At 38.4% G+C, this 24,502-nt stretch overlaps 1 protein-coding gene and 1 long non-coding RNA gene across 3 annotated transcripts in view; both read left to right on the forward strand.

Annotated features, from left to right (window-relative positions):
* Positions 1 to 24,502, forward strand: part of BRINP3 (BMP/retinoic acid inducible neural specific 3) — a 207,247-nt gene that overhangs the window by 33,685 nt on the left and 149,060 nt on the right. The window lies entirely within an intron of this gene.
* On the forward strand, positions 4,402 to 10,481 carry LOC121095801. The gene is made up of 3 exons (XR_005830209.1): positions 4,402 to 4,414; positions 7,909 to 7,912; positions 10,379 to 10,481. It is a non-coding gene; the product is annotated as an uncharacterized LOC121095801 (long non-coding RNA).

Consider the following 24,502-nt stretch of genomic DNA (forward strand, 5'->3'; position numbering starts at 1 on the left):
AAAGGGTCTGAACTGTCTGACTACAGAAATTTCTGGGTTTAGCCTAGCATGAAATGGTGTGTTGGTCTTCATTCTAAATAGAGACAGGCATACACAGAGGAAAGTATATAAAAGTATAAATGTGTCTGCTGTAGACTTGATGCTGAGACTAATCCAGCAAAAGGATTAGGATTTTGGATTTAACTCATTTCTGACACAAAGAAATATGTCTTTATCACTGATAACAAATGGTGGAATTCAGAACATTAGTATGGAGATTTAATTCTCTTGCTGTGAAATGAGGAATGGTCACGCTCCTCACAGGTGGAAGTAGAAGGTGGCCTTCACAACTAATGTGCTCAAGGACTACGCATTTACTTTTTATGAGATCTTCATCTACTAATGAATGCAGTACATAAATGTGATAGCTACCCCACTAGTTACTAAGCCATCAATAATTTTCCATCAAAATACTTTCTTAATGGCAAACCAATGGCAAATTGAATTAAGATTTCATATTTTTAAGAATTCTTTGAAAACTTGAAAGTGAGCAGGAATTTATTTCTGCATCCAAGATATCAGAGACTGTCAAGAATTTGCTTCTCACTCCCAACCACCACTCCAAATGGCTCAGACATCTGATTTTCTTAGATAATTTTTTTCTCCCTAGGAACAATTCCATACAATACCAGTAACTAGGAGTCCCAATGCTACTCCCAAATTAAACCTGAATATAGAGAAAAAAACTGCACAGTGTATTTTAATTTTGGTTGCTGTTCTTATCCTGTTGTCTACGGGCTATCCATAGTGGGCTGGAAACCAAAATACTCTGTATAGGAAACTGAAACATTGGAAGGTGGTTTGTGTATCAGGGGGGAAGTTTCATCCCAGTTGTGTTGGTCCAAATGTACTGTGATGTGATGATGATACTGTGTGGAGCAGGTACAAATGCTGTGCAATGCAGCACACTCTAATACCTACCACTAAGCAGTTAAATTCTTCTGGTTTGCTGCATTTCTCTAGGGCCTTTCCAGGCTGTTTGAACACCTCTTTCATACCAAATAATATTCTAAACCATCAGTTTCACTGAAGTCAATGATATAACTAAAGTTTTGCTCAAAAGAAATAGAAGTTTGAGAATATGTGTATGTGCGTGCAGATTTTAGAACCGATTTTGAGGCAGATGTTAAAACACGCTTTGTTTCCTCTGAAGCAGTTTGTAGTAATTTCTATTTTCAAACATTTTTTTAAATGCTGATAAGCTTAAATTGGCAATTTCAAGAAAGAACATAACTGTCTAGTATAAACATTTCCTATTTCCTGGCCTTCCCTAATGCGCCCATGTCGTTTCTGCTGTGTAAATCTTGTCAGGTTGGTGGTATTTGTGTAAGAATTAACTTTACTCTGCATCTGTCTCCACTCTATTGCCAGGGGTATTTGATGGTACAAGATGGGGGTTTTATTCAAATTCTGGCAAAGCAGAGAGTAGCACGCTCCTTGCTACTCAGTAGTACCCTGAAATGGAAATGGAGTTCACCTTTATAATTTTCCTGTTATGCTTGTTTTTTTCTTTTTCTTCACCCCCCTCCCCGAGCTGTAGACATCCCATAGCTGCAGCATGCAATGGACTGCAGAAGCAGGTTCCCTCCACCAGCTGTAACTGGCATTGCCTTTTCTGTTTAAAGACTTGAAGTCTTGACACCACGCTAACTATAGCTGCAGCCCTTTCAGTTGGTGAGGGGGCTTTTATTGATGCGTTGATTGGTTCACTGGGAAAAATGATTGAATATTGCATGATATTAACTGTCCTGCTCTGATTTTACAAAACTGGAAAAGTTAGCCAGATGTGTCAGGTATATAGCAGATAAAATTGTAAGCATAAATTCTAATTTACCAGTTATGTATTTAACTGACTTTGTAGGCTAGGTGCTACTCAAGTACAAAGTTTTCTTGTATCTCACTTTTAAAGCTGAAGGTGTTATACATATTCACATCTTCTGCTCTGCATTGATTTCATGACAAAATACTAATAAAGGTAGGGAACAAAGCTGAGTGAGTTTCATATTAATCAGTAATAAAAAGTGGCCCATGTAAATTCTTCTAAATACTAAGCCACATCTTGCTGTCAATATAGACGCAATTCACTGATCAGCAGCAATAAAGGCTCTTTAATTGCATACTTTTGTTACACATATTTCTAAGTAAGCATCTCCAAAGTATAAAAAGCATAATTAAAATCTATAATTCAAGTAGCTGTGTCCATTGATAGAAATATAGCCACATTTTAAATGAGCTTTAACAGTTTAACGGCTCTGTGCTTCAAAGCAAAGTAGATTAATACAAATAGCCTGCAGGGAAAGATAAAGGTTCAGATCTCAGCAATCTGGAAAACTTTGCATTTCTATGGAATCCAATTTCAGGCTACACAAATAAAGTTAAGAGGATGAGTAAACTTGCTTCATAGAATATTTTGTTATCCTGTCTATTGTTGTTCGTTGAATTAAACTTGATCATATTGCTGAAGTTCCAGTTTTGCTTCACTTCTCATGATACAGATATGTTCTGTCTTTGATGCTCTCTAAATATCATAAAAGCTAATGCCATAACAATTAAATAGGCTAAGTACTATTTTTTTTTCTCACCAGTCAATTGCTCTTGAAGTTTTCTGTATAGCTTAGCATTAGCACGCAGAACCAGATTCTCAAAAGTGTCATATTTTCAAAAGACTTTAGTCCTTGGTGTGACATTTGTTTATGAAAGGAACCTAAGGGTTAGAGCTGTACTGATGAAGATGGTTCACCAGTTTTCAAATTAATAACTAGGATGGTTCTGCTGTCATTAGTGGTCTAACACATTAAATTCATGTAAACAGTTGATATGTTTAACAAGATTATGCCTAGCAGTTTGGGTTAGTAGGTTCAGATCCTGATTGCAAAATGTCTGGGATAAAGAATGATTGAGGAACAAAATAAATGCTGATGTGAGGCTACAAAAATAGAAGAAAAAAGTTCAGTCTGTCAGAAGGAAACCCTGGTGGTTTTGTGACGTAGAGTTCTATACACAGGTATAAATTACTTATAGGGGGTGACCTAGTACTATGCATTTGAAGTTTAAGGAGCATGAAGAGTGCAGAACACCAGCATTTATAGAGAATAATGAAATTTAAAGGTCTGTAAACAGAATTGGGGAAAAAAAGGTGAAAAGCTCAGACAAGAAATCTATCATTGAACTTAAAATTATTTTTAGTGTATATTTTTGCATAATATGATGTACATAATACTGGTGCATCGTCATTTTATTTGGCTTATGTCTCCTGCCTTGAGTAATGTGGTAGTGAATGGCATTATATCACTCAGCTAAATCCCAACATTTTTCTTTCATAGATTGCTAACATGCTACCTTCTGTGTTGCTATTAACCACCTTTTGTTATGGAATTAGGAGGTGACATTTCCCTCCACCTTTCCTAAGTCTCTGAACCATTGGCATTGGCTTCTGACAATGGCGCTGCCACTGACCTACTTGGTTCACTTGCAAAGAGGTGTCTTGAGGTAGAGCAGAGTAGGATGATTTCTATTTGTTCTGGTTCCTAATGGCATACCCCACATTTGAACAGCTAGAATTATAAATTAATTGCTCTAGAAAGATGCGAACTCATAGTTTATGATGGTCTACCTGAGTAATTAGGCAAAAATGTTTGTTTTCTCCTGTAATTTTTTCAAAAAAAAAAAAGCAAGCAGTCTTGGCACAGTAAAGTATCTATACATGCTAGCTGATACCACTGCATTTACCATGATTTTATATGGCTGTGTGGGTGGTATGTTAATTGATTATTTACTTATTCTATTAGCTTTTCATGAAGAAGTTAATGTTAATGCAAATCCATGAGTGAGCAGATCTCTGTCAGTAGAACACAGAGCAATCTGTTTAAAACTTTTCTCCAGGCTAAGGAAAAAAATATTGAATGCTTGTGAACAGTTCAGTCAACTTATCTGTTCTGATTATTATGGTTTGCCCTTATTTTACTTTTAATAAAATAGTAGACCAGAACATCTAACAAGTTGTGTGATGGCATGTTTGGGTGCTTGCTTGCTTTCCTTTAGGGACTGGTTTATTTCTCAAATGTTCTGAACAGGTTAAATATTTCTGAGAGGAGAGAAACATTTTGGCTGAAATATCACTGTAAGTTACTCACCAAATCTGTGCGTTCTTTATTTTCCTGTTAAATATATTGGGGGCAGTGGTCTTGTAATGCGCCCTGTATCAAGGAGATGGGGAGCATCCTGCATTAATAGTGCAGGAGCATAAAGGCAGAACAGTCATGCACGTAATGCTCCGCTCTAGAAGAAATTGCCACATGGGAAAGAGGGATTAAACCCCCCTGAAAATAACGACAGCTAAAAGGCAGTGTAACGGTGTAACGTTTTTTCTTAATATGTTTGTGAATATGCATTCAGATGGGGATTGTTTAAGGTTTTTGGTTTTTTTTTGGCAAATGGTGTCTAGAGCTGGATTCAGATGAGTTAGTAATAGATGGGACTGTGGATGGTAATATCTCTCTTCCCTGTAGCCTGTTTGGAACCTCATAGTAAAATTTCTCCATTTTTCTTCTGCTGAAACCACTGATTCAGGGTAATTGTCATTAAAAAGCAGATCTCCACTCCTATACTGAGTGAAAGTGAATTGGGCTATTCCTTGTGCAGACACTCATTTGTAAATTAGATTCGGGCTGAGTGCATAGCATAGCTAAATAACTGTATACATTAATGGCAGATTTGTAGATTGCCTGACACTGGAACATAAGCAGATACAAGGGAACTTGTATTCCTCTACACAAGATGTGTTTCAGGTCCAGTGTTGCTCATAAAAAATGTACTCTGCCAGGCTGCAGCACCTCATTAACTGAGACAAATCAATAGAGAGCCCTTAGCTGGCAGGGAGTGAGTGACGCTGACCCTGTGCTGTTTGTACACCCCAACCCCTCTCACTCCGCACTAGTGGGGACCCTGGACTGGTGTAGATCAGGAAAAAACCTTGTGACAAGAGGTAGGTGGGTACAGACAACCTCAGTCCTGCAGCAAGGCAGGAACTCAGGCACCAATGAACAAGTCTGCTCATCAAATCTTAAAAGATTTATCTTGAGCTTTCTTGGATCTGATCTGCAAAATTCAGTTTTTTTAGGAAGAGCAGAACTGAGGCCTGCCTGACTTTTGCTAAAAAAACCCAACAAACCACCCCACAAATATTTGAGGAAAACCAGTAGCTTTATTGTTTGATTGGTGTGAGGTTGCTGCTGTGCTGAGGAGTAACTGGATCAAATAGAAATGTTGGTCAATTCAATCAAGCTTTAGAAGTTTATTTTTTCAAGACAGTGTTATTTCATTGTTCATTGACAGCCTTTTGCGATCTTCCCTACAAGAAGCATACTGACAGTTTCCCAATTGCAATGCTTCACAACGTACTTGTTCTGAAATTTGTTTGCCACTTTGAGTGTGTACGTGTGTGTTTACCGGCATAATGCAATTTTTCATTATCTTGCTTTTGCTGGATGCTTTATGTGGGCTTTGAGAACATCCTGCCTTCATATGAACTGTAGAGATTTGTTTTGTAAATGTAAAAAAGCTCTAGACTTCTCTGAAATTTGCTGATATTTGTGAAATACCCTTTGTAGTAAGCACGTATGTGTATGCACACGTGAATACAAGATGTGAACAGATGTATATAAAGAGGTGCAATTTTGCAGGACACTTTACATGAAGTTTAATAGCTTCATGCAATCATTATGATAACATCAACAGTATTGTTAAACAAAGCCAGCAGAAATTTGAGCTTACTTTGGGAAAATACTGCTCTGAAAGTATTTCAGAAAATAGTGTTCATTCACCTTTTTTATCTGTTTGTTTTAAAAGAGATTTGTAGAAGAAAATACGTGATGTCCTATCAGTAGCACAGGGCTGGAGTTCTGATGTCTCCCTTATCTAAAGAGCAAACTGTCAAACTGAAGATTTTTCCCATGGTGGGCTGTTCTCAGCCTCTGAGATTTTTACAAGGAATAGTCAGTCATTAGCCAGACTAAGGAACTCTTCAACATTCATTCATAAATACTCTCAGCTACTCTAAAGCATTTCCTCCAAAACCTGAAGACACATAGTCTGTACCAATGTCACAGCTTTGTTGAGCAGCTTTAGGTACTGTCAGGACTGACATTTGCTTTGGATATCTGAAAAACATCACCAGCTCCCTGAGTGCCATCTCTCCCTTCACAGAACAGACTCATGCTAGAAATAATCTAATTCAGAATGTCAAATATTCAATGCTGATAATTCCAACAGTTAAAGATCTTTCCTCCAGAGTCTTTCTGCCACTTATAAGTAAAGCTATACTGACAAAATGTAGAAATAAAGGTATTAACATTTTACTCTTGTTCATTAGGTTATTTTCAAGTAAGAAGTTGAGACTGATAATATGCAGGGAGAAATAATTATGGAGAATCCCAAATAAACCAATTTTATTAATTCATTTCTGCTAAAATAGTCAAGATGGTGTACACCAAACACTGCACTATGCAATATTTTTAGTTCTACCTGAAAGGAAAGGGAATAGCTATTATATAATCCCAAATTTAGAAGTGATGCTGCTGTAACCTGTTATCCTCCCCAAATTCCCTAGATATAGATTTTTCTCTGTAACCATCTGGATAGAGCTTCCTAGAGTTTTTATAAAACACACTTTCACCTAACAGTTGAATTTAAATATAGAATCTCTGTTGCAGACTTTTGGGATGTGTCATTTCACTGTAACAGTTAGCATATGGTACTTGGCGCTGGGAGAAAGAAAATGGAAGTTAAAGCCAAGTTGTCAGGAAGCTACTGGCATGTCTGTCAGATAAACTGCAGAATTTCTTCACTGGTCTGGGGCTCTTTTCTCACCTGCTAGGTATTCTGGTATTTATATCTGTATTTAACAGTTTTGCAGTGGTCACAGTGTATCCTTGGAGGGGAAAGAAATTATTCAAAAATTCTGATGTGTTGGCATGTGTCATTAAAAAGCTGTTGAGACTATTACTCCGACTGGGGAATGTCTTTCTAACTGCAAACTTTGGATGAAAATAGAGTACAGCATTGATTGGAGGGACCCCTTTGAGCATGGCTTATAGATTTTCTTGCCCATCTGGCCTTTCCTGGTCACGTACGCTACAGATCTGACAGAATTCTTAGCACCAACAGGTGAAAGGCCAGGTTAGACCCTAGACAGACTTTGGTTTTCCATCTTCTCTGCTAGAACAACCTTCTTTCCTGTCTGCTTTTTATCACCTTAGTTTCCTTACAAAAACTGTCTTTTAGCAGAGAAAGCTAATCTGACGTTCTTTTTTAGAATGGAAGCTGCTTTTGTAAGGATCTTGCCTAGCGTTACTATATCATTACATTACTCAGCATCTGTTTTGTTAAGTGGAAGAAAAAACCCACGTGCAGATGCAGCCACTCACCTTCCTGTCATGCATGATAAAGTTCACTCTTGCAGCCTTAAACCTGCTTTGAGCAGGGAAAGGTGGACTGATAGATGAGATTTAAACATCTCCTACAGCGTGCCTCTTGGGGCCTGACCGCCCAAACAAGCTGCTTCCTAACACCACAACTTGTTCTATCCACAGCTATGTAGTATTCACCTGTGCTTTTAATTTCAACGTCTTTACCTCTCCTGAAAGTTAGATTTGTGCTTGTAGAATGTGTCAGACAAACAGCCAGTAGAAGTGCTGGGGTTTTTTTGAATTTTTTGTATATTCACAGATACTGTTATAGCTCTGGTAATGGCAATGGAATTTTTGCTGGTCTCATGCCACGTCAAAAAGCAGCAGTTCTGGTTAAGCAGTAACTGCAAAGATTATATACTGCAGTTTTTAAGCACTTTTATTGATGATTTAGGTTGTGCAGCTAAGTAAAAGTTCACCATCTGAAACACAGAAGTTCAGTATCATTTAACGTTCACAAGATTTAATTTTGAAAGCACTTAAAAATTATCTCAAAATTATTTTTGGAATTCAAATTTTATTTAGGCACTCATTTAAATCAGTGGGTTGTCAAGAACTAAATACTTCTACATGATCTAAACATAAATCTCTCCTAAATATTTTTTGCCGTAGCTATTCATGTCACTTTCTGGAATTATCTATTTAATTATAAAAACATCAAAATGTGTGAAACTGATATGGTGTAATGACTTGCAAATGTGAACATGTATATAAAAGATGTTTTGTGATTCTTTAGAGATTGTGGGGAGTAGTCACAATTCTGATCAAAAAGTAATTAAAATCCTAATTTCAGCTACCCTCCAGAGAGAACAATCATCCACCTGTTTGTTCTAGTTCAGATTTTAATTTTGTAAAACTCCTACAGTTTATTTAAGAATAAAAAATCACACCAACCAAATAACCTCTATGTATACAAGTCAGTATTAGTACTACTCATTTAAAAAACCTGGAAAACTTCCCAAACAAAACCTGAAAAAAAACAAACAAATGAAGGAGTGTGTGTGTGTATATATATATATATAAACAAAAGCAAAGTTCTTGCAGATTGCAAATCTTGTTGGTTCTAGGGTTTTCTGTCTCTTCAAGAATGCAAAGTACAGAAGCCACACACTGAAATGGGCACCATTACAGATGAATGATTCATTGCACCGGTTTTCCAACCATTTACTTTTCAATAAAGGCACAAATTAACAATGTTTGTACCCAGAATTCACTGTTTGGGAAATGATTCTTAATTAGTGCAGCCCCTTAAGGTCATAGGAAGGCTTCTTCAACTTGAGTAAATAGTATTGCCGAAACATTCTCCTTTTTTTTTTTTTTGTGTGTGTGCGTCTTCTTAGGGCAGTAGCCTTGCACGCACTGTTATCCTGTGCAATAGCTGCTATAATATACATTTTTACTGTATTACAACACTACATTTTAAATGTGTCTGCAGTCAAATGAACTTTTAAAAAACCTGTGGCATTCCCTAAAATGAGATTCCATGCTATCACTTTGGCTAACACATGCAATCAGAGGCTTGGCAGAAACATACATATTTCTGATTATTTTATCTCCTGCTGAAACCCAAGTAGTATGGTGAATAACCTGGAAAAGGAATATGTTAGTCTCTGTGTTAGGGAGGGTTTTTGTTTTCCCTTTAGAAGAAAACAAGCATGTAGAGATATTGCAAAGGTTCTGAATTTTGGCTGAGAAATACTTCTGGCCAGATCATCTTTGTTTACATTCCCATCATTTAACAAAGGGTACAAAATATTACTTGTCTATGTGGCTTCCATTATGTGATAATTACTGCTATTGAGAACAGAGCCTCTTATTACGTGTTACTTTTCCATAGCATGCTACTAAGCTTCCCCAATTTATTTGTCCTCAGTCCTTATGTCTATAGTATATATCATAGAACGGTTTGGGTTGGAAGGGACCTTCAAAGGGACCACGGGCAGGGACACCTTCACTAGTCCAGGTTGCTCCAAGCCCCATCCAACCTGGCCTTGAACATTTCCAGGGATGGGGCATCCACAACTTCTCTGGGCAACTTGTTCCAGTGTCTCACCACTCTCACAGAAAAAAAATGTTTTCCTAATATCTAACCTAAATCTACCCTCTTTCAGTTTAAATCCATTATCCCTTGACCTATCGCTACAGGCCCTACTAAAACATCTGTCCCCATCTTTCCTATAAGCCCCCTTTAAGTACTGGCAGGCTGCTATAAGGTGTTCCCAGAGCCTTTTCTTCTCCAGGCTGAACAACCCCAACTCTCTCAGCCTGTGTCCGTAGGAGAGGTGCTCCAGCCCTCTGATCATCTTCTGATCAAAAGCATTTGTCCTTTGAAAATTTTTTAAGTGCACAAAAAATGTTGTCTAGCTTCATTGTTCATTTCTTGTAGAGAAAAAGATATTCTGCTGTATTTTCCTTATGTATTGCTTATATATATATCTGCTTTATGAGTTAAAAAAAATATAGGCAGTGGTATGTGCATGTATTCCAGGAGATTTAGCCCTGTGGGTTTAAAGACCTGTCTGACCTGAAAGACCTGTCTGGTCTTTCCTCATTAAGTTCTAGAAAAGTGCTGATTTATACATCTCATTAAGGGACTCAGAACTGACCGCTACCTAAGAAAATATGGATGATTAATCTTATCTGCTTTTGTTTGAAATAGACTCATAGAGTCATTCAGGTTGGAAAAGACCTTTGAGATCATCAAGGCCAACCATTAACCCAGGCCTGCCAAGTCCACCATTAAACCACGTCCCTAAGCACCACATCTTCGTGTTTTTTAAATACCTCCAGAGATGGTGATTCAACCGCTTCCCTGGGCAAACTTTCCCAATGCTTGATGACCCTTTCAGTGAAGAAATTTTTCTAATATTCAGGCTAAACCTCTTCTGGCACAGCTTGAGGCAGTTTCATCTTGTCCTGTTGCTTGTTATCTGGGAGAAGAGACCACCCCCCACCTGCCTACAGCCTCCTGCCAGGGAGCTGTGGAGAGGCATAAATAAGGTCTCTCCCCTCAACCTCCACCTTGCCAGACAGAACACCCCCAGTTCCCTCAGCTGCTCCTCACAGAACTTGTGCTCCAGCCCCTTCCCCAGCCTCGTTGCCCTTCCCTGGACACGCTCCAGCCCCTCAGTGTCCCTCCTGCAGTGAGGGGCCCAGAACCAGCCACAGGATTCCAGGTGCGGCCTCACCAGTGCTGCGTACTGGGGGCCTATCGCTTCCCCAGCCCTGCTGGTCACACTGTCTGGTACAAGCCAGGGTGCCGTTGGGCTTCTTGGCCACCTGGGCACACGGCCGGCTCCTGTTCAGCCAGTTGTCAGCCAGTGCCACCAGGTCTACCGAGGCAAAGAAGGCACCGGAGTATCTCAGCGTTTTCCTCATCCTCTGTGGCAGTGTTTCCCCCTGCATCCGATAAAGGATGCAGATCATCCTTGGCCCTCCTTTTGTTCCTAATGTATTTGTACAAACATTTTTTTATTATCTTTTATGGCAGTGGCCAGCCTGAGTTCTAGTTGGGCTTTTGCCTTTCTAATAAAAGTAGATTAAGAGTCTAGGGCTTTGGGTGCTTTTTGCAGCTTAGAAAACTTATGCCTAAATCCCTTTCTCCTTATAGATTCACTGTGTGACCATGCACAAATCCTTTAGTCTGCTTTTCCAACAGATAAAACCAATTTCCTGCCTCACAGGAGTCTGTCAGAATGAATACATGTAAATGTGTCCAGGTGCTACAGCAAGGGTAGGGGGCACGGAGATTAACTGAATACCACTTTTGCTGAATTGGTACTTGCTTGACCTTTCCCATTTAAACTACAATGTGTCTAAGTTGAGCTCTCTGGGTTACAATACATAATTGTAACTATAAATATGCAAATAAATATCAGAAGATTTTTTAATGTCCATAATATTTTCTCCAATATTGAGCACATGATCATTAAGCTAACAAGGGGCACGCCTTCTTATTTAATCCTTCTGCAGATGTAAGGGTATTGTTTCCTGTAAATGTTTCTGTGTTTCTCCTCAGCTGAATCCTCTAGAAATGAAAAACATAGCAGAAGACATTATTAGTGATTATAAATCGAGCTTATGATTAATAAGTTTCAATTCTGTTAGAACGGAGGGAGGAATTTAACTTTTGCATTCTCAAGACCATGTTCGTGGTTTAGTTATTGGTATTACAACATCATTCCGATTTTCAGCATACAATACACACTGCAACATACCAACAGGAGGTTTGATTTCTGTTTCAAGGTGTTGCTTGCTCTTTGTGGAAGGAAAAGCAAAGTGATGGATGGAAGTTTTAATGACAAATTTTCCAATTCTTTCACCCATGAGGAAGTATGATCTGGCTGCCATGTGATGGCTTTGTGAGGGAGTGATGGTGAGACATGAGCTGCAAACGACCTGTAGCTCAAGCACAGTTCCACATAGATCTTTTGATAAATTTCTTGCAGCTGAAGATGATAAAGTACAGGGTCACAGAGAACATACAAACATCAGGAAAGTCTGATTAGAGCTTTCCCTGGACTAACAGGGGGAAGAAGGAAGGTTTATCTCAGAAGTTGAAAGCTGAAAGGAATGAAGGATTACTGTGGATTATCCAATAAGCATTAGTTTCCGATGTAACCTGGTCACATAACGCATTTAAGAATTTGTAGGCATTTATAGGACTTTGTCACTGTCTTCTGTAGCTGTTAGCACTGCAAGTAAGAATTAGATCCAGACCGTTTAATCCATGATTGGTTGTACTTGAGAAAGACTGCTGCTCAGCCACAGTTCCTGGAGTAATATCATTCACTTATACAGGAAAGAGGAATGTCTCTCTCTAATAGACAAATTACAAAGCACAACTCACTGCCCTACACTGTAGTAGGTCAGATCAGATGAACTCAACAGTCCCTTTTAGCCTTAAAACATATATGAATCTCTGAAATAAGGGTGCATCTTGCCCATAGCTCATCACCATGTCACTAGAAATGAGGGGATAGTCCACACAATGAGAGCATCTGCTGTGCTTTCCATATCTTTTTATACAGTATGTTGCACTTACATTTCCTCCAGTATTTACACCACATTCATCACTAGAAGTACTTGAGCACCGTGTAGGGATTATCTGATGCTCGCTTTTTTCCTCCAAATCACTGGAGACAGTTTGAGACAACCGGGAGCTACCATCACATGATTTTATTTCGGTGTGTTTAAAATAGGAATCAACAAATATGTATAAAACAGCATAGCCAAGACAAATTTTAACAGTTCACATCGATTGCTTTCACTGTGTTCACCTTTTGAATATCTGTTTGCTATACCCAGCCAAAGTGATGACAACAATAATAAAGTCATTCTAGAATTCAGGTACTTTACTTTGCAAATTCTGGAGTTGTAAGCTGAACTTTGTTGCATTTTCAGAGGTTAAAAAGTGTTCTCGTATATCAGAGAAGAACAAGTGCAAAACAGTATTGATTTCATTCGTTATTCACTGGACAGAGGAGAAACAGGCACAGCTTTGGGGTATTACCAAAGTTTCTCTCATTGATTTACCTGGACAACAAGGATCAAGATTTTGCAGCACAGGGACTTAATGACTTTGGAGACAGGCAGCAAAAGGGAAAAAATTCCTTTGTTTATCTGTTTCCTGCATTTCCTTGCAGAGAAAAGGTGCTTCTTAAAAAAAAATAAAATAATACAAACATAGTTGTAAGCATGGAGAGCTACTGTGCCTCTGACTTAGAATGTGCATGAAGCGTAAGATAATGAAGTAGTCCCTTAGGAAGGTGGAAAGGACTGGCAAGTGAGTTTGGTAACTGCCATCACAATTTGACTGTTTCTGCAGCAAACCTAGTAGATGTGCAGAAATGGAACTGGGGAAGAAAATATTCTCCTGTGGTAAAAAAAAGGTTTCAAATCTGAACAGTTTAAATACAAAAAAGTATTTGTGAACCAACAATCCAAAAAGGAATTACTCAGTTCAGCTGAAGATCTTTATTACATTTTTAAAATGTTGAATTTTGACTTTTCCACCTCATTATTCACCTCATTTTCCAGATGGCTTAGAACTATGCTGAACAAGAGAGATCCTTCTGGGACACAGTGACAATCTTCTCCCTTGTGCGCAGCCCATCATTTTTTTTCCTGGTTTTGTTTCCTGTCTTTTAGCAAGTTATTAAATCCACTAGAGGATCTTCTGCTATGTCCCATCGCACCATGGCTTCTTTATGAGATTTTGGCTAGGAAACTTCTTTAATGTCTTTGGAAAGCTGAATGTTCCAAGATTAAAGTGAAGCTGTTTTTGTTTGGATGAGGGAAAGAACACTCTTCCTCTGGTAATCCCCTCCAGAAGAGCTGTAATGGGACCATGCACAGCTAGTGTCATTACTACTGCAAAATCATCAAAGCCTGCCCATTTTTCTTTCCATACTGCAGTGGTATCCTGGGACGAATCCTGCCACAGGCATAACAAATATTTGTGCTTCACCAGAGACGTTCTACCTTGTATCCACATAATACTCTCTGGTGCTGTCGATCAGACGCTGTTCCTATTTTCTCAGCACCTTTCATCATGGCTCACATCCTAAGCAGTAATAAACCATTGTCAACCAAACTAGCACAATTCTGATTCCCGGGTTTAGATCCTGAGCCAAACTGGGGAGTTGGTGCTAGGTGAACACGTGTCTTTGCAACCCCCTGTGATCACATCAGTCTCATGTAATTTGTAGCTGTATAAGATTTAAGTTGTAAATAAAGAGTGTAAATTGAATTTCTGGTTTTACTCAGTAGGCAAACCAGATTGCCTGTAGGCTTAGTAGCAGATGTATAGTAAGACAGATCTCGGTACCTTTCCAGTCTTATTTATGGTGCAGAGAAATCCACTTGACCCTTGCAATACCATGAGACAAAAGTGGAACCAACAGTTAATAGAGAAATCAAAAAAACTTACACAGAAGGTATATCTTTCTTCTCTAGGAAATTTTCTGCAAATAGTGTTGTATAATATGAGGAGACTGCGCTGAACAACTACAGGAAGGCATTGTTTAAAAACTGGTTTATTTTCATGTGCCCTGTGATTCTGGTTAAAAGTTAGTACATGGGTTTTACACAACGTTGTGAAAAAAATTGCATTGTGACAGTTTATACAGATTGTTTATAAAGACTGAATTATCGCCATATTTCTATGCCATAGATTTTGAAACCCTCTTTTAAAAATGAGTCGACTAAACCTCAATTTTGATGCCAAATTTATCTTTGGGCAATCATGTTTTTTCTCTAGAGCAAAGCACTTGTTTGTGTTGTTATCGAAATGTCAGTTCGTTACTATTTTGCATGCTGTCATCAGCCAGATTATTATTCATATGGTACACAGTGATCTCACCGAATATAAACATATTTCATGTCCTGGATTTAGAAATGAAAGCTGTAGTTTTGCACAAGCTGTGCAAAAACTCCTGGCTTTGCTGTCTTCACGCCTTTTGCTGTCTCCAAGGCGATACCTGTAGCATCGAGTTACTTATGTGTGTAAGATTTCATAGAGTCAGGAGAGAATACAAGGGAAAGGTAGAGAAAATATGACCTAGCAATTTCTTGGGAAGTTGATACTTCATCTGAAAAACAGCAGTGTTGCCCCAAATTGAAGAATATAATGTCTTCACCAGGGAGTGGCCCTGTGATATTCTCTATTTTCTGTTTGCCAAAACCGATGAATCCATTCTGCACAACCACAGGTCTCTGTAGTTCTGAGGCATAGAATCGAAGACAAAAACCAGAAGGAAGACAGGGACAGTACTGGCTGGTTTGCTGGAAAATGGAAAGTGCTGCCTGTACTTGCCATGCACCTGAAGGTGCAGCTCCACTGGTCAGGCAGCCGTTCTGCCCCTCTTGCTTCGGCGGGGATGTTGCTCAATTTACCAGGCTGCTTCGCACGTTTGTACAGTGGAAGTGTAAGTCCTTCAAGGAAACAAAGAAGGCAGGATATTTAAAAAGTGCAAAGGATAACATACAACTAAATTTGTGGAATATGCTGTCACATGATAGCAGGAGAAATATATTATCTAGGTTGCATAGAAGGTGTGGATAATTCCATGAATAGCATCGACAGCTGTAGATTTTCTAACATAAGACTGACAAGGCTGCTGGTGTTCATATTTTGGTTTTTAAACTGGTAACCAACCGGGCAATGAAGAAATTTGCTTCCATGGTGAAGTATAGCACAATTAAGGCTTATCGGTTGAGTGCTGAATGCCTTCAGCTTCTAGTGAGGCTGGATACCTCGCCGGCTTGCATTCCCTGCCAGATGCTTTGTGGTTGTTAATCCACCCATCTGTGAACCATCCATTCTGCCACAGCTGGAGGTGAGATACGGAAAAGACTGGAAGGATAGCCTGTAAAGCTGGGTCCTTTCTGTATCCTTGCATTGGAATATGTGGCAGGAGACAAAGAGAGTATAAGGAGGAACGTGTAAATGAAGTGGGAGGAGAATTACAAATTCATCATAGAAGCAGCCTCAAAATCATACATAACTACGTTATGAGCCCAGTTCTCCAACGGAAACTTCTAGACAGGGATAGATATTTAAGGGATTTCTAACACCTGCAATTTATTTCTATTATTTTTCTCCCCTAATATTAATGTGGTAAATTTACTGTCCATTTATTTATTTTATTTAGCTCATTTAGAATTCTTGAAAGTGACAGACTCTACTTACAAACTCCCTCTTTTATTAAAAAGAAGAAAACAAAGGCTCAGGCACACGTGTAGTCTTCCTCTGCTGCGTCCTGTTGCTCTGCTTCAGTGGCACTGATGACAGCAGTGCACTGGGGGACAAGGGGAGAGACTGTGAGGGAAGAATAGAAAGTCATACTCAATTCAGAAACAGCTTTCTGTGCCTGCAAGAATCCCAGCCAGAGATAATTCAGATCTCTTACTGAAAAACTGGAATTCAAGAGTCAGAAAACAGAAATAATTTTATTTCTTAGCCAGCTAGTGTTGGGTTTAAAGTTGGGGTCTGTGTGAGGTGAGGCTCACTTTACAGTTTTCACTCTGCCAGGAAAAAAAAAAAAATCAAGTGACTGTCAGCTGCTAATTTTCAGGAGAATATTTCACAGATAAAATATTTTGATTTTGAATCATCATCAGCTGCCAACCTTTTAAGAGTATTGAATTTCATTCAGACTGCCTTATGACTGAGCCACAGGTATGTTAAAAGAGCCACTCGACCTTGGGAAAATTAATATATGAGTAAAGCATATGACTCCACTCTTTGGTAACTTTTTTATGCTTTCTGCAGAAACCAGCTTTTAATTTTTTTTCCATGCAGTAATCTCTACCCTTTCACCCTCCCTTTTCCTCTGATGCTTTAGAATTTGGTATGTGTCCTCCTTTAGACTAGTTTAATATTTTATTTCGGTGGTAAGAGGAAAATATGCAGATTTAAATGAGAAGAAAAGCTGTTTACAGGCTTTAGACTTCCTTTGGTTTCCAAGCTATGCTGCATAAAGCAATGAAGCTTACTGAAAAATATAAAACACCATTTGCCTTGGACATCTCAGTTCTATTTAAAGTAGTTTTGCACCTGGCAATGAGGTCATGATTAAAAGCGTATTCAAATTGTCTTTTACAGAGTACTGTCAGAGCTCAGTAATAATTCTCCCCAGTCAAGCAAAGAAATTCATATGATGTTTCCCATTTTTGTTTTCAGTAGGAGTTGAGAAATGGTGTAATAGGTTATGTTCTTTAATCTCTCTAAGACTTGCAGCTCAGCACCACCCTAAATAACTTCATAGTTTTTCCATTACTTTTCCATTCCGTTTATTGTACCTTCTGAGAATTATGCAATAAGCATGTCCCCCTAAGAGTCTGTTGAATTGTTATCAGATAGCAAATAAAGTTGCTGCTCTACCCAGTCTCAGGGGTCTGATCCAGGCCTGTTGGAAGACAGCAGAAGGAAAACACACCTAGAAGTTTTACAGCTGGGACACAGCAGAGAAAGGTGAAAAGAGGAGGACACTTGGCACGCTGATGAGACACTTTGAGCATAGCCATAACTAAACATTCCCATTCTTTTGATATACTTTTGATATATTGTTGGACTACAGCAAAGTTCTCTCATGCAGAGCTGACCCCACAATGTGAGAGGGAGAAAAGTGATGTATTGCCTCATTCCACAAAAAAAATTGGTCTTATAAGTGAAAAGAAACATCTCTGTCTTTTTGACAAGCTGGAAAGCCTTTGATAATTATCAGTATCCTCCAATAAAAGATGGAAATATATAAACTGACAAATAAGGACATTTGCAGTAAAGGAATTTGAACAGGCTTTCTATTTCTTATCTTCATATCAGATGATTACTTTTCTTTACTCCAAACATGCATACATAATTTTTTATCTGACCAGCACATTTTCCTTTTTCTAGCCTCTGGTAAACATAATTGTGAGGCTATAAAATCTCTTTCCCTTTATCTTTTATGGGTGTGCAGCAGTAGTTTGCAGCAGCTCCACACATTTTCAAGTCAGTAAAAACAGCACTTACTCTAATGTAATAATCTTAGAAACCACATTTATTTAAGCAGTTAATGACTCTTGCTACAGTAAGTTTTCATTAGCTTGTTTTTTATTTTCACTTTATTTTCAAGTCTCCTCTATTGTGCAAGGAATAATGAAGCTTGGTGTCACGGCAGAAGTTTTTGCTTCACTTGCAAGCAGCAGCAGTTCTTTGAATCTCCGATTCTGTGAATCCTCTGCACCATACTGACTTTTCCATAATAGCTTGAATGCCTCTGAGGTTAGCTGGGTACATCCAACATAAAGAACCCGATGGGCTCGTGTAAAGTCACTTGCTTTGCGGTTCTCTGGCAGATGATCACAGTCTACAACATTCAAGAACTTTGTCTATTGAAACATGCCCCTTCCCTTCATCCCAAAATTATTATACTGCAAATAGAATTTGTTATTTTTGCTCTTGTTACTCAAATTGCTTTAGCTGAGATACCTACAGATCTCAAATGTCTTATGCAAAGGCTCCTTTACTAACCTTCCTTTTCAATCTTCTTACACTGGACAGTGGCAGATGCTAAATCAGTCGTGACAGCTATATCACCTTTGTTACTAACAAGTTCAGATGATCTTCATGCCATTGGTTTGAAGACATGTTTATCACCAATAGGTAAAGCAAGGAAATTAAATGCAGCAAATACAAAACTAGATAGATGTATAACCACAGTAACAGCTTTTTTGTATGAGACACAATCCAGCTGACTGTGACTCTTCTGCATCTAGTTCACCCTCCCATTCCCTGGAACAAGATTTCCACCAGCTTTTTTCTACGTGAACTGCTTAAAAGTCTCAACAATTATATAATGCCACTTTACTCTTTCTAGGTAGGTATAGCTGTAGTTGCTGCTTTTCCATGTATGTATTCATATACTTCAGAACATTTGATTGTTCAAAGCAGGGTGTTCTTTACTAAATGCTCTCTTCTTTGGAAGTATCTTCCAAGCCGCTTGGATTTTCTGTCTTGTAGAAATGTTTATGCATTTCTCTGTGCCTTTGTGAGGCTGGAAAGGCTAGCTGGAGTAGACTGCAGGATCCAGATATGTAACATTAGACTTTAAATATTCTTTTCTTTGGCTTCCAGATGTGAAAGTAGGTGTTTGTTTATGAAATATGTAATGAACAGTGGACATAATAAGGAATCAAAGCCTGTTTTCTGCAACTATAGCCAGGAACTGTATAAATATATCTACTATTGGAAAATATAATGTGAGATGCAGTGTGAGATCTCACTTTCAGTTTAAGCCATACTGTGTTTTCTCATTAAAACAAGGAGCAAGTAGGCTGTGAATCAGAGATCGAGTGTTTCCTGAATTGACCTCGCCTTTGGTGCCAGTAATAGAAGTGTGTCTTTATTAAGCCACTGAGTGTTGTGCCTCTTAATGTGCCCAGCTGGGCCATGTCTTTTTAGGCACTTAAGCTATTTGCATCACAGTGGCAGGACATATGAAAAAAGTCCTGGGGCCATGCAGCTGCCATTTCTTTAAACTACTGCCACTCAAGCACACTTGAGAAGTTAAACAAAACGTGTTTTAATAAGTTCCCTCTATGATCAGACCAAAGAATATAAGCTGACACATTGGACTCGAGCAGCAAAAGGCCCGTGTGTACCTGCTGAGATGGAAGAGACATTCCATCTGAGATGGGAGAGACAAAGGGAGCATCTGACTGCCTGGGCAAAAGGCAGTCACGGCTGCGCTCTGGGGAGGGTGTACAGCCTCTCAGCCCACCTCCCCCACCTGCCAACTGGGAGGAGCAGCTCCCTGAGCTGGAGGAAAGAGTCCTTTGTCTGGGTGAGCACGTGCCGTTCTCCGTTGGGCCAGGTGCTCTGAAGAGAGCTGGTATCTGAGTCATCAGGAAGTTATAACACAACCGTAGGGTTCGGCACCTCACCCAGTGTGGGCTGATGAATAAAGCTACCAATGAGCCAAATTACCGCAGCGTATTCGGTACAGATTAATAGTATTGAACTGTTGCTCTAATAGTTGTGAACATTTCAGGTATTACTTATTACAGAGAGAGAAGAAGTGTTTATATAGATGAAAAAAAATCCCATCTATAGTAATAATCACACATGACTGGGAGACATATGACCCATAATCTGTCTGTCTTGGTCAAAAAGCCAAGCAGTGGTAGAGGAAAGCGACGTGAGCCCTAAGGCCTGGGTCACCTTCTGTTCATGAAGTTTGTTTTCCCTTCATCTTGAGATGGAGAAGCTATTCTTCAGTTCCTTTCCTGTGCCTGACTGTTGGCATCACCTGTTAAATGCCTCTCGTATTTTGTATTCACAGTAGTTCCACTCCAGCAGTGGATGAAGTGATTCATTTATTGAGCCCTTGTATATGTTCAAGTTTGTCTAAGAGCTTAATGCCATTTTGATGTTAAAAAGGCACTACGTAAATGAAAATTGTAGTTCTGTATTAATCAAAGTCAAAATGTTTACTTACTTTAGTTGCTTTATTCTCAGTGGAGGAAAATATGAAGTCAAACAGTGAAACCTTTCAATAATGTCCTTTCTGAGCCAAAAAATGGTGGCTTTGTCAAGGTGTTTTGTTTTTTCTTTTTCTCTCTTTTCTTCACATTTCAATGTACCATGCCATAATAGCATCATCACTGCTTGTATTGTTTAGATTAGCTTAAGCCCATATTCAGGCATCAGTAAAGGATGTTTTCCCCCTACTTCCTAGGAACTAGAACATTAAAAAAAAATAAAAAATTTGCTGCTTGTGCCAAAAAACTAAAAATGAAAATAGTTTTAGTTTATAGTATAGATTAACTAAAATGGTAACACATAAGGGGTCTATAAGTTCAAATTTTCTCTGGTATACAAGGGAAAATAGAATCTCTTGATATTTGAAAATAAAGCAGAGAAAATGAAAGCAGAGAAAGATGTGGTGGGGGTGTTGGTTTTGTTGTTTTGGGGTGGTTTTTTTTTTTTTTTTTTTTTTTTTAAGGCACTAGACTGGAGACTTCTTTTCCTTTCCCTTTTTTATGCCAGTGCAGGAGAATATGTAGTATCTTGGGTGTTATTATAGTCTCTGTAGTATATCTTGCAGCATGTGTAGGATACTTCATTATTCAGGTTAAAGAAGGCCATATAAACCAAGAAATGAATACAACCAGTAATCTGCTCTGAAACATGAACCATATCAGTTCATATCAAGTAAGTGTGACAGAAGATGGGGAGCACAAGCTGTTTCTAACTCCATCTTAGTATCTCAGCAGCAATCTAATGAGGCTCCAGTGGACCACCTCACACCCCATGCTAAGCCCATCAGAAGAGATCAGAGCATTCATTCACAGCAAAGAATAAAACACTTTTTATTCTTATTATTCAAACATACATTATTCCATCAGAAGAGATTGGATTTATCATTTAGCCAAGCTAATGAAAGACAATTAGTCCCAGAGGAAGAATAATGAAATAGAAGGGAAACAGGTGAGTGCTCTGACTCTTGGTGCCCTGGTGAATGACATGCTGAGCTGCAAAAGTGAGACTCTGGGCTTCACTGTGGCTCTGCCGAAAACATTGATGAAGGATGCTGCTTAACCTGCCGAAAGAAATATTTTCGCCCTACCTCTGTGCTCTGCAGTTGCATTTCTGCTGCTTGCCCTGTATGATTGAGCACTTCTGCACTGTCACGGCCAGCCTGGCCAGGCAGGAGAAGACAAGGCACCCCTTCCCTTTCTGGTAGCAACCCAAGTGTCACCAGCCTAAGCCACTGTGACACCTCACTCAATCTTAGTGAATCCTGCAACGAAAACAAATAAAATGTTTACATTTATCAAGTAGGAAAGAGAATCTATGAATGTGTGGTCTGGCTTCCTGGGTAATTTAATAATTCAATAATTTCTGAACTAAGCCCTTATCTGCTTCAGGTATTTTCAGTGATGCCACATGACAGCGTATGTGCAGCCAGTTGTGGATGCCAGTTTCACTGTGGGATCAGGGGATTTACAAGAACGTTTTAGAATATCTGGTTTTCAGTCACCTACCTGAGGATATTCTCGGGAGTATTTTGTATGACGCTGCAGTATTTCAGATAACCTGGGCTTTATTTTTAGGCATATAATTAACTTTGGCTTCGTGGCTATACTTTCAGACAGTTGGTTATTTTCCTTTTTCTAAAAGGAAATTCAATCTGGCACTTCCAAAATTCTTTATTAGCACATTGTATGTTGACATCAAGACAGCAATATTTTCAATACTTTTAAATATTGGTGGGTTTGTTCCTCCTGCTATCATCATTGTATAACAACCACTACCAGCACAGTGCAACTATAGGTAGGAGAAATGCACATTATTTACCTGAAATAAAGCAACACTGGAAGACTGAACTTATAAAACCTGTACTCGAGTTTATTAAAGGATATTATTGTGCATGTTTGTTCAATATTCAGATTAATTCAATCTCATCAAAATAGTTCTGTTGCTATGTCAAACTAATATATACCACACACACGTAACTATAAAACTTTTCCCTTTTGTTCAATTCAGAGAAAAATGAATTCCAGTGGCAAAGTATTAAACCTCATGTTGTAGACAGGCACATGTATTTTCCTTCTGGTTTTTGATTTAGAAACTGATTTTGGTTTAGATACATTTAAAACAAAAGTAGAAAACAAATCTTTTCCCTCTCTCTAGTTTCAGTAAAATGAGGATACATTGTATATGCCATTGCATTGTGCTGTAGGACAAGCTGTAGCTGTGACAAAGCCATAGAATTGCAGAGACAGCTCTTTATAGGAATGGGAAACTTTTTTAGATGAAAGGAGGTTAAAGAAAAGGTATTATGAATAGCTGTAATATAATATACAAAATGTATTCCTGGTAATATGAAACAAAGAGTAGAAATTACTGAACAGTGGACAATAGGGATATATATATAAAAAAAAAAACCAAAACAACCAAACCAAAAACAGACCTGGAAGGACTGTTTCACCTTTTTTCATTTAATTGCATTCAATTTTTAATTTCTTCATACTCTGTTAGACCAGCTATTTTTATAGTTTAATCCATCTCCCTGTAGTAGAGTTATAAGTGATACTATAGAATTAGAGTATTTACACCCCCTACCCCTGCCTTAGGTTTGTTATATAAAAATGTGCTGATAAGAGAAAACAAATTGTTTTGTGATGATACAAATTCAAAGCCTTCTGTTTTTGGTGTTTATTAGCTATACAGATATTGTCACTTGGAAAGAGAATTTGCAATTAGAAAAAATATGCCAAACCCCCCATTATCAGCTAAGGTCAATGTTACTGAAAAAAAATATGTTTTAATTGTACACTCCTGAATGAAGTATGTTTTTTGAAGAGTAATCTTTACTATCCAATATTGGTAGTAGTGCAAAACAAGTCTTTGATGTGTTGTGATAGTCTTTGGGGCTACATCTTTGGATGCAGATGTCTTGCCACAGTTTGTGTGACAATAATAAACTCATGGATCTTAATGAAATTCTGAAAGAAAAGTCGTGGATACTTTTCTATATACCATGTAGTATTGCTTGTAATTTGCACAGGATGAAAGATAACTCCTTGTTTTGGTGCTGAAGACCTTTGACAATTAGCTGGATTACACCTTTGAAAGTGAAGAGACTGCTGGCAGTTTTTTGGACTAGTTACAGCAACACGTTCATGGGAGTTAAGATATAGTAGAATAGAGTAAAAATGGAAATAGATTTGGAAATGCAGTGGGGCTTCAGGGACAGAAGGTCTGGAAGTGGTGACACATAAAGTCCCTTAGACCCAGAAGTCTGAATCCTGCTTTGTCTTTGCTAATAAATGGCTGAATCATGTTGGGTTTTCTGTGGTAGAAAGGTACGAAAAAGACGCTGTAGTTGTCTGTAGCAGCAAACCCTCCTGTCAGATGCGATCATGTAGCATTATAGCACTATGCATTAAAGTGGTATTTGATGAACTCATTAGGACTGAATTCAGCTTCTAGGACCTGTACTGTAGAAGCAACTGAATGCTCAGAGTGCGAGCATTTTGCTTGGGTGAATTATACAGGATTTTGAAGGGAGTAGAATAAAGTCAGAAATACTTTGAACAGCAAAACCTTTGGTAAAAAATATTCTCTTTTTCTGAAATACTAGGTTTTGATTAGGGAGAACTAATTGAATAATTCTGAAGCATTTTCTTTCCTTCTGCTCTTGGAATGCTGTCTGAACCCTCCAGCACCATAATCAGAGACCAGAGCTGACGAGTTTTCTTCCTGTGTAGCTCATCACCCCCAGTTCCATTTTTGTACACTCAAGCAACAACAGAAATTTTAGTGGGGTTCTCATTAATACAGAAGTCCTTCTTGAATGCATATTAAATTTTCTATGAGCCAAACATAGTACTTACCTTCCCATTTAATTTGATCAAACTTTATTTTTATACTTTGTGGTTGGACCTATTAAGCTCCAATATTTCTCCGTTAATGTTATGTTTGGAAACAGAGGACTTCTTCATGC

Source organism: Falco naumanni, chromosome 11 (genome assembly GCF_017639655.2).
Source record: "Falco naumanni isolate bFalNau1 chromosome 11, bFalNau1.pat, whole genome shotgun sequence".
NCBI classification, from domain to species: domain Eukaryota; kingdom Metazoa; phylum Chordata; class Aves; order Falconiformes; family Falconidae; genus Falco; species Falco naumanni.